The 14784-nt window shown below is 41.0% G+C and overlaps 1 long non-coding RNA gene across 1 annotated transcript in view; it reads left to right on the top strand.

Moving 5' to 3' along the window:
• LOC310848264 overlaps positions 1-14784 on the top strand; it is a 126791-nt gene that overhangs the window by 5224 nt on the left and 106783 nt on the right. The window contains exon 2 of the long non-coding RNA XR_014566247.1: positions 3904-4005. This is a non-coding gene — a long non-coding RNA (uncharacterized lncRNA). The remainder of the gene's footprint in view (positions 1-3903; positions 4006-14784) is intronic.

The raw sequence follows: 14784 nt of genomic DNA, 5'->3' as shown, positions 1-14784 counted from the left end.
AAGCAATTTATTTCCTTTTCCCTGAACGTATTTCGGAATTCAATTGTATGTCCCCCCCCCCCCAATTTCATTCTTTTCCCCTTCCTTCATCCCTGCTTTCTCCTCAGTATAAGGGTTTCGTTATGGGTCAGCATCCCCTCAGATGTCAGTCTGCATTTTTTGGTGAAGAAAGTATTGATCTGATATGTAGAGATCTTTCCTATTCTAATTGATTCAGAAGGGTTCTGGAAGCTTCTCTGTGTGATGCAAACTAGTGCAAACTGGAGGTTTCTAGCCGACAAGCAAGTTTCTATTCTGCCTAAAAAACAGACAGAAGGTTCCTGATGTTTGGCTTATTTCTTTGTAGAAGCTGAATAGCTTGTTTGGACTGGTTCTGTTATCTCTTTCACTCAAGGTCATGCTGACTATAATAATAGGCCAGAAGGAGCCTGACTTTCTACTTTCTGTCTTTGTTTCCTTCTGGTGTGGTATTCTTAGTATTAAGGTTTTAGTCTTCTTATAAGTTTAGGTTAAGTCTGCTGCCACTGGATTTCCTATGGACAGTGCCAATCCTGAATGGATGGATGGGTTGGATGAGTCCCTTATTCCTCCAGGACCTTTCTCACCAAAGAGCACCCACACTTATCAAGTATTATGTCCACTCCTTTTTAGTTACAGAACCCCTCATAATTCTGTTCCTCTATTCATGAATTAACTTCACTCATTAGTTAACTAAATCCCCACCTGTAACCAGTTAGTTCCCTATCCATTGTTATTTTGTGGGTCTCGTTTGCTATGGAGTCATACTGTCTCTAGCCTTCAATTGCTCTCAGTAGTGCACTGAGCCTTGCTCTGCCTCCTCTGCTGATCACCTTCTCACACCTGACATTCTCCCATCTTCCTTCACTGATGGTTCCAGCTGTGACAAAAATAGCTAGACAGGCTACCTGCAAAAGCAGGAACTTTATACCTGACGTCTGAGTTCTCTTTCAGGACTACAGCTTTATGCTACTGTTCTGCCTATCTAGCATAGGGATGTGGGGAGACTTGTGTCCCTCCAGCTGTTGTTGGACTATAGCTCCAATCATTACTGACCATTAGCCATGCTGGTTGGTGCTAATGAGTGAGCAACAACACCTGGAGGGCTGCAGACTCTCCATCCCTGGTATAGGGAGATCCATTTGCATTCAGCTACTACTCTTATTCCCATATGTGCCTGTGTAAGAGACAGTCAGTATGTGACAACATATCACTTTCTCCTTTAAACTAGTCTGTGTAAAATACCAGAGTTTCCTCCACTAAGTGAATTCAGCAAAGGATACATGGAAATATCCTAGCAGGTAATCACAACTTCTAATGACTTCACAAACCCCTGCTACATGACCCTAAGGCGTTTCTGCGCCTTACAGTGTTTCTCTTCCTGGTGAGCTTTCTTCTGAAAAACACTTAAGCAAAGAAATTATTCTGTCAAAGTACAATTGAAGTCTGTGAGGACAAAAATAAAGAGAAATGATTTGCTCTTGCAGTAGCAATGGGATACTACAATAGCCGAACAAGGGGCTGTTGGAATAACCTCTCACAACCCCAGTAAAAAAGGGAAAGATTGATATGGGTACAAGCACACATACAATTCATATGAGTAATCTTACGTTGGGAGAACCAGTTGTGGCTGTATTTGAAATATGAAGTTGGGTATCCATTGGACATGTAGGGCAATAGTCCCAGATGCAGATCCTGAAAGGAGTCTGACACAAACAACATTTGAACCCTAGAATTGGCTTCTTGGTGCCACCTTCACCTGCTCGCATTTGCTAGGTCTAGTTGCTGATTGCAGCCAGTACAGGCACAGTACAGGCACATCCACCTAAAGGACAAGGTAAGTGCCCTAGCAATGACAGGATTCTGTGACAACGGAAACACAAAGTTTCAGATAAGCATGCGTTGGTGACATTTCAATGCTTCCTGACAAATGCAGAAAGCTTGGTTATCAAATTAAACAGTGAGCCATTGCGTGGCTAAGAGCATTACCGCAAAACCATTTTACATTATCCAGGAAAAGCTGATGATTTTCTTACCAGAGTGAGGCCGGCTCTAGCTCATTTCAGTCTTCTTGGGCCCAATGCAAAACAGACTTCCATTATTTGTCATAGCACTTCCACATAACAGTAGAAACAGGAAGTATTTTAAAATGAAAGGAGAATCAGACAAGGGAGGAAAATACCTTTTCTTCCTCCCTTTCCCCCTATTTTTCTTTCTTCTTTAAAAATCATATCGATGTTGTGATTAACTTGCATTCTACAGCATAGCTGATGTGACAGTCAACCAAATTAATCCCATTATGCAAAATCTAGTTCACAAGTGGTTTTGCTTCTCTCTCCCTCTCCACCCCCCTTTTTTGCAAAATTATGTCAATTTTCCCATAAATTGGAAAGACCATGTCAGCTTTCTGTATTGCAAGTAGACACTACACAGTGCTGCATGTCTATATTCCTTTAATGCAGAAAGATACAAATTTTAGCTCAGTGGCACAAATTAAGATTCATAAGTTTTGTGCTGATGTTTCTGTTTACATGCAGCTTGTATGAGAATTGCCATCAGGTTGTGCATTCATTTTAATTCTCCTCTCTTGCATCATCCCAACCACAGGGAGAAAAAGACGTTTAAAACATTTTGCACAAGCAAAATGTGCTAGGAGCTGCTGACTCCTTTTCCAACTCACCTTACTCAAAGATTTCCTTGCATATTAAAGGACAAATTGGCTTAATTGCTTAATTAACTTCCAATAGGAACCCTTTTAAATCTTTGTAGAAATAAACAGTATATGTAGCTCTCCACTTAGTGCAAGACGGCAAACTACTCTCACCCGCTGCTTCATTCCACCCACACTACTCTTCTCATGACTAGATTTGGCCCTTCTGTAGGTGGCCAGAGCTGAATTCTCTATATCCCAGCCAACCTGTCAAATTAAAGCCTTTTCTGCTGTGTGTTAGACAGAAGTGATGCGGAAGGTTAAAGCACTGTAGCCTTTTGTCACCAATGCATTAGGCCTCCAACATCTGCTCACTGGACTCAACGAACGGCAGCTCACTGTGTTAGAATGTAGCATCTTCAACACAGATGTTAACTGTCACTTTTAACAAAGCATCTATGGTATTTTAAGGTACACAAAAACCTACATAGCTATTAAATCTTCTTGAAGTGGTTTGTTTGGAAGGGCTTTTGTTTTTTTAAGGGTTTTTTTTTTAGTCCTAGTAAATTTGTGTGTTTGTGCGTGTGTGCACATGCTTTAGATTCATTAGACATGTGTCAAGTTGTCAGCATCCAACTGTATGCATTTGTGTCCACCTTGTGAACAACAGAACATTGAAAACAACAGAACATTCTCCCATGAATGTTCACTTCTTGGCAGCTCTGAGATAAATTTTGAGCAGTTGCTATTCTTGTTGATAGTTTTATTTATTTTGTTTTTAAAGGAGTTATTTTTTGTAAAGATTCTGACACTTTCTGTCATGTCGTACAGTTCTTATCTTGGGGTCAAAAAGGAATATTCTACAGATCAGATATATGTGTGTCTCTATCTATCTGCCTTCTGCTATGAAGAATATCTCTTGCCAGTTTTGAACAGTGGGCTGCTTCACACATCACAGAATGAGCATGCACTGTGTGCTTTGTAAGGAAAAAATAGTACCACTAGGTGGAGATGTATCCTATAACTGAGAGGTACATTTGGGATGGGGAACCCTAGAAACAAGAGACCTACAATGACCATTGTGGCCACCATATGGACTAAAGGACAGAAAGGGAATGGGAAGTGGGCTGGACCACAGTTCTTCATAACATTGCCTGTCTCCAATTGCAGAGGGCAACATTGCTGCCAGAGACAGAGGCAGCAAAATCAAGTCTGTTCCTTTCCCTTGTCTGCAGGTATCTCATGTTCCATTGAGAAGCCCAGTAGAGTGGCCGAAGTCCAGCTGTAGCCATGGTTTCCCTTGCACTGACTTCTTTCTTCTGAACTGGTCTTGGCTGGTAAGTTCAAAGCACTTAAATAATACCTGCCTAGAGGATATCACATACATTTTGTTGCACATCATTGTGACGGTTTTCTATCTTAGGAAATATATTTGGTCTACCTATAAATGTACCGCATTATTAATTAAACATGTGCCTGCCACACACGTTTATTACACATAGGTTGAAAATGTGGAAGGCATAAAGGAAACTGATCATGATGCAGCGCTCCTTCCATCTGTTCAACTTTCTGCACCTTCATTATATCCATGTCAGAGATTATCACATCCTTTATGTGCCTTCCACACATACACACACAGTGCGGTACAGAAGATTATGTCTGTATCTAGGCATGTCTGTTTCTTTTTTGCTTTATATTCCTCATTGCCCTACTCATTTGCTAGACAATTGTACACCTGCGCAAATAGTATGATTCACAGCAGACACACAAGATATATGGACATCTGGCATTGTGTATTAGATCAACTGGGCAATGCTCAAACCATAGACCATTTAATTGTCCACCACTGGTTTATAGTATGCACAGTCCTTGATCACAAGAATGTCTGTATATCCACTAAAATGCCAATTAGTGCTGCACCATGTAGGTGTGAAGCCTGCAGTAGACTTTGTGGCAGGAGTACCAGCTTGGCCCCACAACTGTGAGTGCCATGCAGCGTACCTGGCCCTGGCACCCAAATTTGTAGGTGCCTGGCCCCTTCAAGGGGAATTTTGTGGATGCTCGAACACCCAAGGCCCCAGGGAGTTGGCACCCATGCTTTGTGCACTTCTTAATATTACCTGGCCAAAGGAGCTAAGAATAATGAGAAAGCAAAAGGGAAAGATTCCTCCAAGGCATTGTGGAAGGGAAAGGAAGAGTTCCCAGTAGACTGCTTGTACTACAGACTTCTTTCCAATGTTTGAAGGTCCGCACTTGCTTGCTGGTTACAGGTAATGTCATTCAGACGTTGATAGTGTGAATTTGTTAATGTATCCATGCTTCCTGTCATTCGAGCTGTTTGGACAGACGAAATCTGCACAAAACAGTGCTTACGAATTTCCCTGATTTCCTTGTGAAATAATGTGGATAGAAAGAGGGAAGGAAGGAAATGCATACAGTTTAATTTCCCACTTTCCTTACAAATGCATGTTACATATCCTGATTGACTACTTAGGCTACACCTGTGCAGCAGATGGGGGATACTTACATCAGGGTAGGGCCTCCAGTTTACTTTCACCATCAGGGATTCCATTGTACAAGGATTCATGCAGCAACTTTGGATTGACTGCAGCTGTAGAATCAGCCAGCCTGGAATACTACGAACATCTCCACGTGCATATTAAACCTACAACTTATTGGCTGTTATTTGCTTGAGACTCTAAACATGAATTCTGCCAACTATCACATTATCATGCCAGACAAGATGCAAACCTGAACCATATGGATGGGGAAAGGGACCCTTTTGCTTCCATCCTGCTGCCTTGCCTCTCTCTAGCTCATTGCATGCTCTAAGTTTTTAAATGGACTGACTATTTCCACATGGCATCAGGAGGTGGGGGCAAGGGGAAGCTATTTGGAAAAGTGAGTGTTTCCTTTTTAAACAAGCAAAACTGTGAACAATAACATGCCCACTGTTTCCTCATCAAACATAAGGCTTTGCAAAAAGTTGTAATAAAATAAATGGAAAACATTTAAAAATCTGTGCTGCAGATTTAGCCAAAATTGTGCAGAGCTGCAGATGCCCTCTGCCTCAGGGAATGACTAGTGTAGATGCTTTTCGAGGCCTTGTTAATGTGGCAACAAAAAGCATTTTTTTTCCTTGCTAACATTCTACTAGTCTTGTTTTTGTGGTAATTGTATACTAAATAGTTCCCACATAAAGTGAACCATTTCACCTGTATACTCATTTCTGCTGCTATTGCTGTTGCCGGTTGTGTTGCAAAGAGGAGGAGTTTCTCCTCTCCCTCGATTGTTTGTATGAACCAAAAATCAGATGTCATATATATATATATATATATATATATATATATATATATATATATACACACCGTGACTGCTCTGGGACCCCCCCCCCAAGCCCTATTGAGCAGATCTGGGAAGGGTACATGGTGTACATGGATCAGTTCCATTGCACAGGTGAAAAGCCTTGTGCTAGTGGCTCTGTTTGGCTGGCTTGCTTAGAATCATAGAATTGTAGAGTTGGAAAGGAACCCAGGGGTCATCTAGTCCAACCCCTGGAATATGCAGGTGGCTTCACATAGGTGCATAGAATTTGGAGACATTGGACAAATGTATAAGGGTGGTCTAAGTATTGACTGATAAACAGAAGGCAAACTGAACAAAGGCCACCAAACTCTTTCTAACATTCAGAGAACTTGGGTGGTATTCAACTCAGTTTTACTCAGACTAGACCCATTGAAATTAATGAACCTAACTTGGTTGTGTTCATTAATTTCAATTGGCCACTCTGAGTTCTTCTTCTTTGGTGATCACTTGTAGCCGAGTAAGATTGTCTTCCATGAATATGGTCTTAACAGCATGTCCATAGGTGACTGTGGAGGCCAATTCTGGATCCGCACATCCTTCCACATAGGGGGCATAGGTTTCCAGGTGGGAGTTAATCATGGTGAGGATTTGCCAAACATGCCTTTCTCTTAGCTCATTTCTCCCTTTCGTCCCGAGTTCATGCTTCTTCAAATTCCATGACGCCTTTAGTAGAGGCTATTCTCCAACTGGAGCGCTCGCAGGCCAGTGTTTCCCAGTTGTCAGTGTTTATACACATTGAGAGTGTCTTTAAACCTCTTTTTATGTCCAGCAATTATGCTTTCCATTCTTAAGTTGGGAACAGAGGAGTTGCTTTGGAAGACAATAATCAGACACCCGACCAATCCAACAAAGTTGATGTTGAAGAGTCATTGCTTCAACACTGGTGATCTTTGCTTCTTCTAGTATACTGACGTTAGTTCGCCTGTCTTCCCAAGTGATACAAAAAAGAATTCGGAGACACCTTTGATGGAATATTTTGAGGAGCTGGAGATGCTGTTTATAAGTGGTCTGTGTTTCACAAACGTACAGTAAATTTGGTAGTACAATAGCTTTGTAAACAAGCTAAACTCTCTTCTAATACTCTCAAATTACAATCCTTGTAGAGAGGGCTTTTGAACAGTTACAACTAGCGCCTTGCTCTCACAGCATTTCACTCTTTTGTTAGGGGTAGTATTCAATTAAGGCCAGCAGTCTGCAGCTCTTAGGGAGAGCTGGAAACTAACTGGCAGGCAGAGTCCAATCCCAGATCAAAGAATAAGAATGGCCAGAAAGAGGTCTTTCAGTACCCTGGACAGGTCAGAGTGAACAAATGCATTGTTCCGAAGAGTGCTTGGTTTCCTGTGTCTGGGTGTATGTGTTTGGTAGAGAATATGTGGTTCTATTGATGTTGCTAGACTACAGCTCCCCGCATCCCCAATCATTGGCCATGCTGGTGCAGGACTGATGGAAGCAGAGGCCAACAATATCTGGAGAGCCACAGTTTTCCCATCATTGGACCACCATTGCAGAAGTGGAAGGGGGATATCTTGCAGGAAGACTCCTCTGGCCTGGAGCCTAGTACTTCAGTGGTCTCTGCTATTCATAACCTGCATTAGTCTATAGACTTTGAGGAATGTTTATCCCTGGAGGTAGGGAGAAATAGGTCTCTTGGTAGATCAAAGTCTCTGGAGATGCTGGCTCAGAACCTGCAGTTTTTGGCTTTAGGCTTAGATTGCAGGTCCACATTTAGTGCTCATGCTACCTACACCACAAACTATTATTGCTTAGATGGTCCTTATCCCTGTTTGTGCAGGATGCCATTCATGGTAGACTCATGATAAATGGGGTGAAATGACCTGAACTTCCTCTGCTAGTTGGAGGCGCTGGTTGGAGGTGAGACTAAGAAGCAAGCACTCAGTCCAGGCATAAATGTTCATGGTCAACAGAGATACAGTGCACGAAAAGTTTTTAATTACAATATAAATATCAAAATGGGGATATGGATTAGAATCTTGTACATAATTCTTATATAATGAGCTGCCAGTAATATGTGGTTTGTGGTCAACAAATGAAAAGACTGCATTCACACTGAGCTGATCTGATACAAGAAGACTATTCCCCTTGGAAGAATGGAAGGTTAGGGATTAGGAAAGGAAAGCTGTAGAAGAAGAGCCAAGGACAAACTGCAAAACGAAGATACAAGGCACCAAGGCATAGCTATTCTGTCTCCTGGAAAATCTTCTCCAATAATATATTTAACTGCTCTGATTTTGTCATATTTTTTCCATCTGTTCTCAAACTTTAAATTGCAACCACAAAAGGTGCCTTTTTTAACAAATAAAAAATGAAAACATTGCTTCTAGCTACGCAAAATTTTGCACCAGACAGTACATTCAGCACTTGTGCAGTAAAAATCAAATTGTACAGAACACACACACACCTGGGCAATACATCATTTCCCCATATGTAAATATATATACATACAAACATATGCATCTCTTCCCCCCCCCCCCTTCACCCTCTTTCTCTCTCACACACACTTACCATAGTGCATTCCTCAAATGACTTGTAGCTAAATTTGAAAAACAAGTGAAGCATGTCTCATACTTGGGAGATATGCCTAAAAACCAAGGAAAATTTATTTTTTACATTCACTGCCAGATATTGCAGTGCTACAAGGCTATATGTAGATAGGGAATAATGTGCAGCTTATCACGTCAATGATAGATTTCACCATGCCATTTAAGATATAAATCATTAATACAAGTCATGAATTTTCTGTTTAGAACACATGCCTTAAAAAAATAATAATCACTCCAACATAAAGGAACATGAAAAACCTTGGCATATAAGACCCATATAGAAGATACTGTATTGAACACCAAGCAAGATATTCTGTTTACAGGAACAGAAAGCAAGAAATGCCTGGTTCCCTGTAACTTCACTTCTCACAGTGAAGGAACCAACAGAAGGTCCTCAGAGCTGGATCTCAGTGGCCAGGCTGAACAATGGGGATGGAGATGCTCCTTCTCAAGTATACAGAGAGAAACTAAGGAAAGGCCAAGGCAATGAAGAAAAGACTATGGTGCTGGTTCAGAACCATGCTTAGCAGTCCTTCAGCAAAGGTAGAAAAAAGGTGTCTTGCAGCAACTGTAGAGCTTTATACTCTAGGTTAAGGAGTCAAGATGTACATCCTGCCCCATGAGTGCTGCATCTGGCCCGTTTAAGGGATGATTCATTTCCTGCAACCGTTGGCTGCTTCTAGGCTTCAGGATCTTGATTTTTGGAGACTGTTTGGAGAAAGTACCTCAGTCCTTTCCTGATCCTTTTAGAAGTGTTTGTCCCAGTCATCCGAGTCTGGTGGCAGCAGAGTCTTCATGGGATTCATGGGACAATATGCAGGCTCTGGTGCAAGTGGATTCACATAGGAAGGACCGGTCAGGGTGTGTGTGTGTATCTCCATCTCCCCCTATGGACTACAATTGCAGAAGGACTCTGCAACTAGGGGTTCCTGGTCTGAAACCATGACAGTTACACCTAAATGATATTCCCAAATCTGCCACCTTAGTCAAGGTGCCTTACTCAGTCTAATATAACCAGGGTGAGATGTGGGTGAAAGAACCAAGAGTGAGCTGCTTTAGTGAATCAATTGGAGATGAAGATAACATTAGGAGATTAGTGCAGCTGAGGTACTAATGAGATAATGCAAATGTGAGGATTTGAAAGGCTAATCGCACATCTCTCAAAATTGTGGGAAGAGGTCATGGGCAAAAAATGTCCTAAAAGCTGAGACTGCTTAGCCAGTGAATGCAGGAAACAGGAGCTATGCAGATCCTCTTCTCTCACACACAATCTGTGTGGTAGGAGCTGTACAGTAGTGCAGTTTGTCCCTCACACAAATAGGTCAGGGAATTCCAGGTAAGGCATAGTGCATTGTCATTACCTTTGTTGCTCCCACTCCTGAACTGGGAGATTTGCACTGATAGTGTTAAACTGACCAGTGCAATGTGCAGAACTATTGTGAATCTTTATGCTAATGAATTCATTTGACATATATAGGAGATCATTTCAGCAGGCTGTGTAACATCTGCAAAATTCTGTTAGAGGTATGGCCCTTGTTTAACACACACACACACACACACACACACACACACACACACTTTTCAGTGGAAGGAAATGGTGGAAGGAAGAAACAGAATCTTCCAAATGCCCCCATAGACATCCACAAAAATCATAGATCATTGAAGGTGAAGTTAAAAGCCATGTACAAACACTGACTATTGATCTCTGACTATTTTGCACATAGATTTTTCACATCCTTGATTCAAAACAAGAAATTCAGTAAATCTCTCTCTCAAAAGTAAAATAAAATAAAATCCTCCTTCGTTTTGCAGAAGCTTTTCAGTTCATTACAGTGTTATTAGTCAGTCTTCATAAAAGTGCTATGCATCTTTATTAAAAATGGAAGTTCACATCATTTTATGTCCCCATAAAAATGGGCGGTGGTAGCCTTGATTAATTTCTTCACGTAGTGTGAACTTTACAGCAAATTGGACAGCGTAATTCAATTCCTACTTCTGAAGATTTTTTTTTTTGTTGTTGGTAGAAAATTGAAATAATTCATATGTAATCATATTGCCTTTGCAAGAGATCTTTAAGAAATAATATCCTGGAGTAATGATTGTATGGCTTAATTATTAATGCCATACTTTCAGGCATGGCAGTATGCATCCCTTTTATAACATATAGGATTCTTAACAAAAATGCTTCTCCGTCCATATCTTGTTGGTTCCTGGGCTATAATATCTACTCTGGGTGCCATCTGCCGATAACTTCTCCTGGATTCTCCTAGTCCGGGAATGCAAGCCACCCCATGTATAAAAGCCACCTGTGCTGTGGCTTGGCTTTAGATGTGTTTGATTTGTTTGGAAAGATTCCATGGCTAGGCTACACACATTAAAAACCAGGAGAGGGCATAAAGGCAGGTAAAGTTTGGCATAGCATTTTGGTTTTAAATAAACTCTATTTTTAACCACACTGGCTAGACCCCTTTAAAAATTACACAAGAAAACCAATAGAAATCATAAGGGAGAATAACGGGTGCTATCACTTTCTGTTATGATAGAGACCTTTCTGCTTGCTCTGTCCTACCTATCTTCAAGTGTTTGTTTGCTTGTCTAAACAGTATGGTTACATTCAAATTATATCTACATTAATAATGTTACTGCCACGTGAAGGGTGTCTAACAAAGAATTCAAAAGGTCACATAAAAATGGATGCTGAATGTAGCTAATACTGCAGGGATATTGAAATGCACCACAACATTGTGTTGCACCGTCAGTGAGACCCAGAATGCACACAGCCTGGGGAGATAAAAGCAAGTGAGGCCCTACAATATCCATTCTGTGAATATATCCCGGCTCACAAATGACTACAAATCCAGGAGAGTTTTGCTTCCATAAAAATGGAAAATCATAACAAATTGAGGTGGCTGAAAATGTCACTGAGTATGACATTTGCGCTTGCTTCCAAAGAGCATCTTCCAAGTGCTGACTTTGAACATAGGTACCAGTGCACTTTAAATCTAGCAGGATATGAGATGGCTAAGACTAGTGATAAAATAACAAAATGAAAATTCAAAAAGGACACCAGGTGTGTTTGGGATGAGCTTTGGATACTTGTTTGATGTAGTGCCCATTGTCATTAGCTTGCATTCCTGAATAAATCATTTGACAGAAACAATGCAAAACAAAACATATTGGTTGTCGGTTTTTAGCAACCAGCTATGAGTGGAATGGGGGGGATCACCTCTCTGTTTGTTGTGCATTACAATAGAATCCTATTACATTTTCATATTTATTCCATTTTCCATTTTCTTTCTCATTTCTTGTTTTTGTTTTTATATTTTCTGTTCCATTAACCTAAGGACCTTCCTTTACCAAAGTATTTAAGTCAGCCCTTCATTTATCTATCTTCTCCTTTGTTTGTCCTGAACTTCCTTAACTTTATTTCCCCCTTAATACAAATAATGTTCAAGTTGTAAAGTCCTCCTCCTTTTCCCTTTCTAAGGTACTGGTCCTTTGGCATAGGGCTTTTTATTTCTGCCATGCCTCTTGCTATCTATCTTCCAGTTCTCTCACTCAAGGAAATCATCTCTGCTCTCTAATGAACTTCCTGCCTGTTTCCAGGCTTTGTGAAATGCTATGATATTTTATCCCAATGTATAGACTGCTTCACAGCATAAAGCCATTGAAGCAGTGTACAATATAAAAACAATAAAATGCACAAATGCAAGAACAGAAAACTCTAAAAACAATGAAATCATCCGTATAAAAAAAACACCCACCAAAAACAATGAAGCAATTTTGTCAGATATAAAAGCAGTCTTCCCTAAACAAAAAATAATGTGTCCTGTAGGTGCCTAAGCATCATCACACTAGGCCTGTGTCTGATTTTGGCAGTGGTTTTGAAGTGGTCGATGGGTACCTGGAAACTGGCCACATCACATCACAGGCCCCCAAGATGCAAATGACAAAGCACTGTATTAGTGTTTGGACAGTTACCCAAGGAGAAAGAGCAGTTTCTGCTTTATCTGGACTAGCCCTTTTGAATCCCACTGCACCTATGCTGTTTGAGATACTTTCATCGTGTTGAGAACTGCCTGACTCCGTGCTGCAAACCTCTTTCATTTCTCATCTCCCATGCCCAGCATGCCAGAGCTCCCAGGGAGAGAATTTAGATGGATAAAGCTGTTTTGTATTGATGTTCTCAGCATGCCCGTTTCACCTGGACATGGACTCCTAGAGAATAGAGCTGGGGAGGGGACAGCAGAAGGGGAATCATGAATGCATAATGGGGCAAATCTCCTGGCAGTAAATATATCTCTTTCAACATATATCTCTCTGTATTTTCATGACCCAGACAATAAATATTCTGCTTTCATTTTGTCAAGATGTTTCTCCTAATATTTCACCATGTGGTCCTGTAGACATTTAAAATAAAGATGACACAAATCTGTGTAATCGTTTTCTACTCCAAATGATAGCTCTCTAGCACTAGCATGAAGCTGTCCAGCACACAATCTTCCAGTTCAAAAACGCTTCCATACGTGACTGTTGAGAAAATAGTCGCTCGCTATAATGGGCCATGGAACAAGCTCTTTATTCTTTTTTATTCATTTCTAGGACTTAATATTTTAGCAAATTGATCTAGTAGCCAGATTTAAAGTTGTAGATGCATTCAGGCTGCCTTGAGGGGTAGTTTACGGGTTAGAAGTTTTATATAAAAGGGCAAAGGACTCCTCAGTGGGTGAGGGAGCGAAGGATAATTAGTGGCAGATCTATTGCCATTTCTGAAGGTAAGGGGGCTATATATGAGCCTTTCCTCCTTCTCCTTTGCTCAAATGTTGAGTGTTTTTTTTTGGGGGGGGTTATTTCCCCCTTTCAAATTTTAAATACACCAGCTTCAGGGCTAATATCCTCCCACCTTCTATCCTTGTTCTGGATGTGTATCCAAGGAAGGAGTTAACTTTGGATCACAGAATCCATAAGCCTCCCTGATACATCCATGGAATGACTGCAGTCGGCTCTTATCACCATTGCAATATTCAAAACAGAGCAGCAAGATTTTTAGAGGTTTTCACCTCTGCAGTGAGTGAAACTTCTCCTCCACTCCAGGATCTTTTCCTCTTCGCATAGAGTGGGAGGTCTGCGCTAACTTTATAGCCCCCTGGGACGCGCTCCCGGGGACCATAGGATTGCAGCCTAAAGATATACATTTGTTCCATAAGTACTTACACATTCATGCACCATCAGTGCAGGCAAGGGATTTATTTGAGCTTTTGGGAATTCTGAGCCCTTTTGCCTAATCGGAGTTGCCACACTCATGATCTGATCACTCTCTACAGAACAGCCATGGCACAAAATTGGCTACCCCTTTTCTCCAGTTGCTCTGGGGGCAGATTTTGCCATGGGAAGGTAATGCTTGATAGCCATATTGACTGGCTACCCACCTTTACTGTGGCGCAGCTGCAAACCCACAGCCCTTTATTAACTGGAATGTCGTCATTCAAATGATCCTGTGCAATACACCTTAGCTCCCCTGTGGCCCCATGTGCTGTGTGAATTGACATGTACATGTACCCAATTGCTCAAGATGCATGCTGACATGGAAAAATAAACCAAGTATAATCCTTAACACCCTTAAGGAAATGATAAGGCCATTTGGTTTGAGCGCAATGCAGCTTACTTGCGGTAGTGAACGTGGGGGATAAATTGTTTTGGAGATTGTACTGTTGGTGCTGCTTAAGAAACTGTTTGGAGAGTCTGTCTATAAATTGGCCACAAAGGCTTGCCAAATGCAATAGGAGCAATATCCATTGCAGTCTATATGTGCTTATTTCTGCACTGACAACCACACCGAATTCACCACAACAGCAGAGGAAAGGTAGTTCTGAATTATACTGTAATTCACTGCTGGAGATTTATGAATATTATTTTCCTGTAAAATCCAACATTTCCCATTTTACTGTTTGTAACCTGTAAGTGGCATAAAACTGTGTACCACACAGGATTTCTAAATGCAGTGGGTGCTGAACTTCAATGTTAGAACTGCATTACATGTGCATGTGGTTATACAGCACACATAAATTGTGCCTTTATGTTTAACTTGTCTAATCAGCTCACCATATCAAAACTTAATAAGTAGCTGCTTCTCATTTAAAGGTCTAGTAAAACTGCAATTACTTTGGCTGTAAGATGCCTTGTTTCGAA

The sequence above is a fragment of the Podarcis gaigeae genome, assembly GCF_964106915.1.
Source record: "Podarcis gaigeae genome assembly, chromosome: 7".
Taxonomy (NCBI): Eukaryota; Metazoa; Chordata; class Lepidosauria; order Squamata; family Lacertidae; genus Podarcis; species Podarcis gaigeae.
This window is presented reverse-complemented; position numbering and strand designations above follow the sequence as displayed.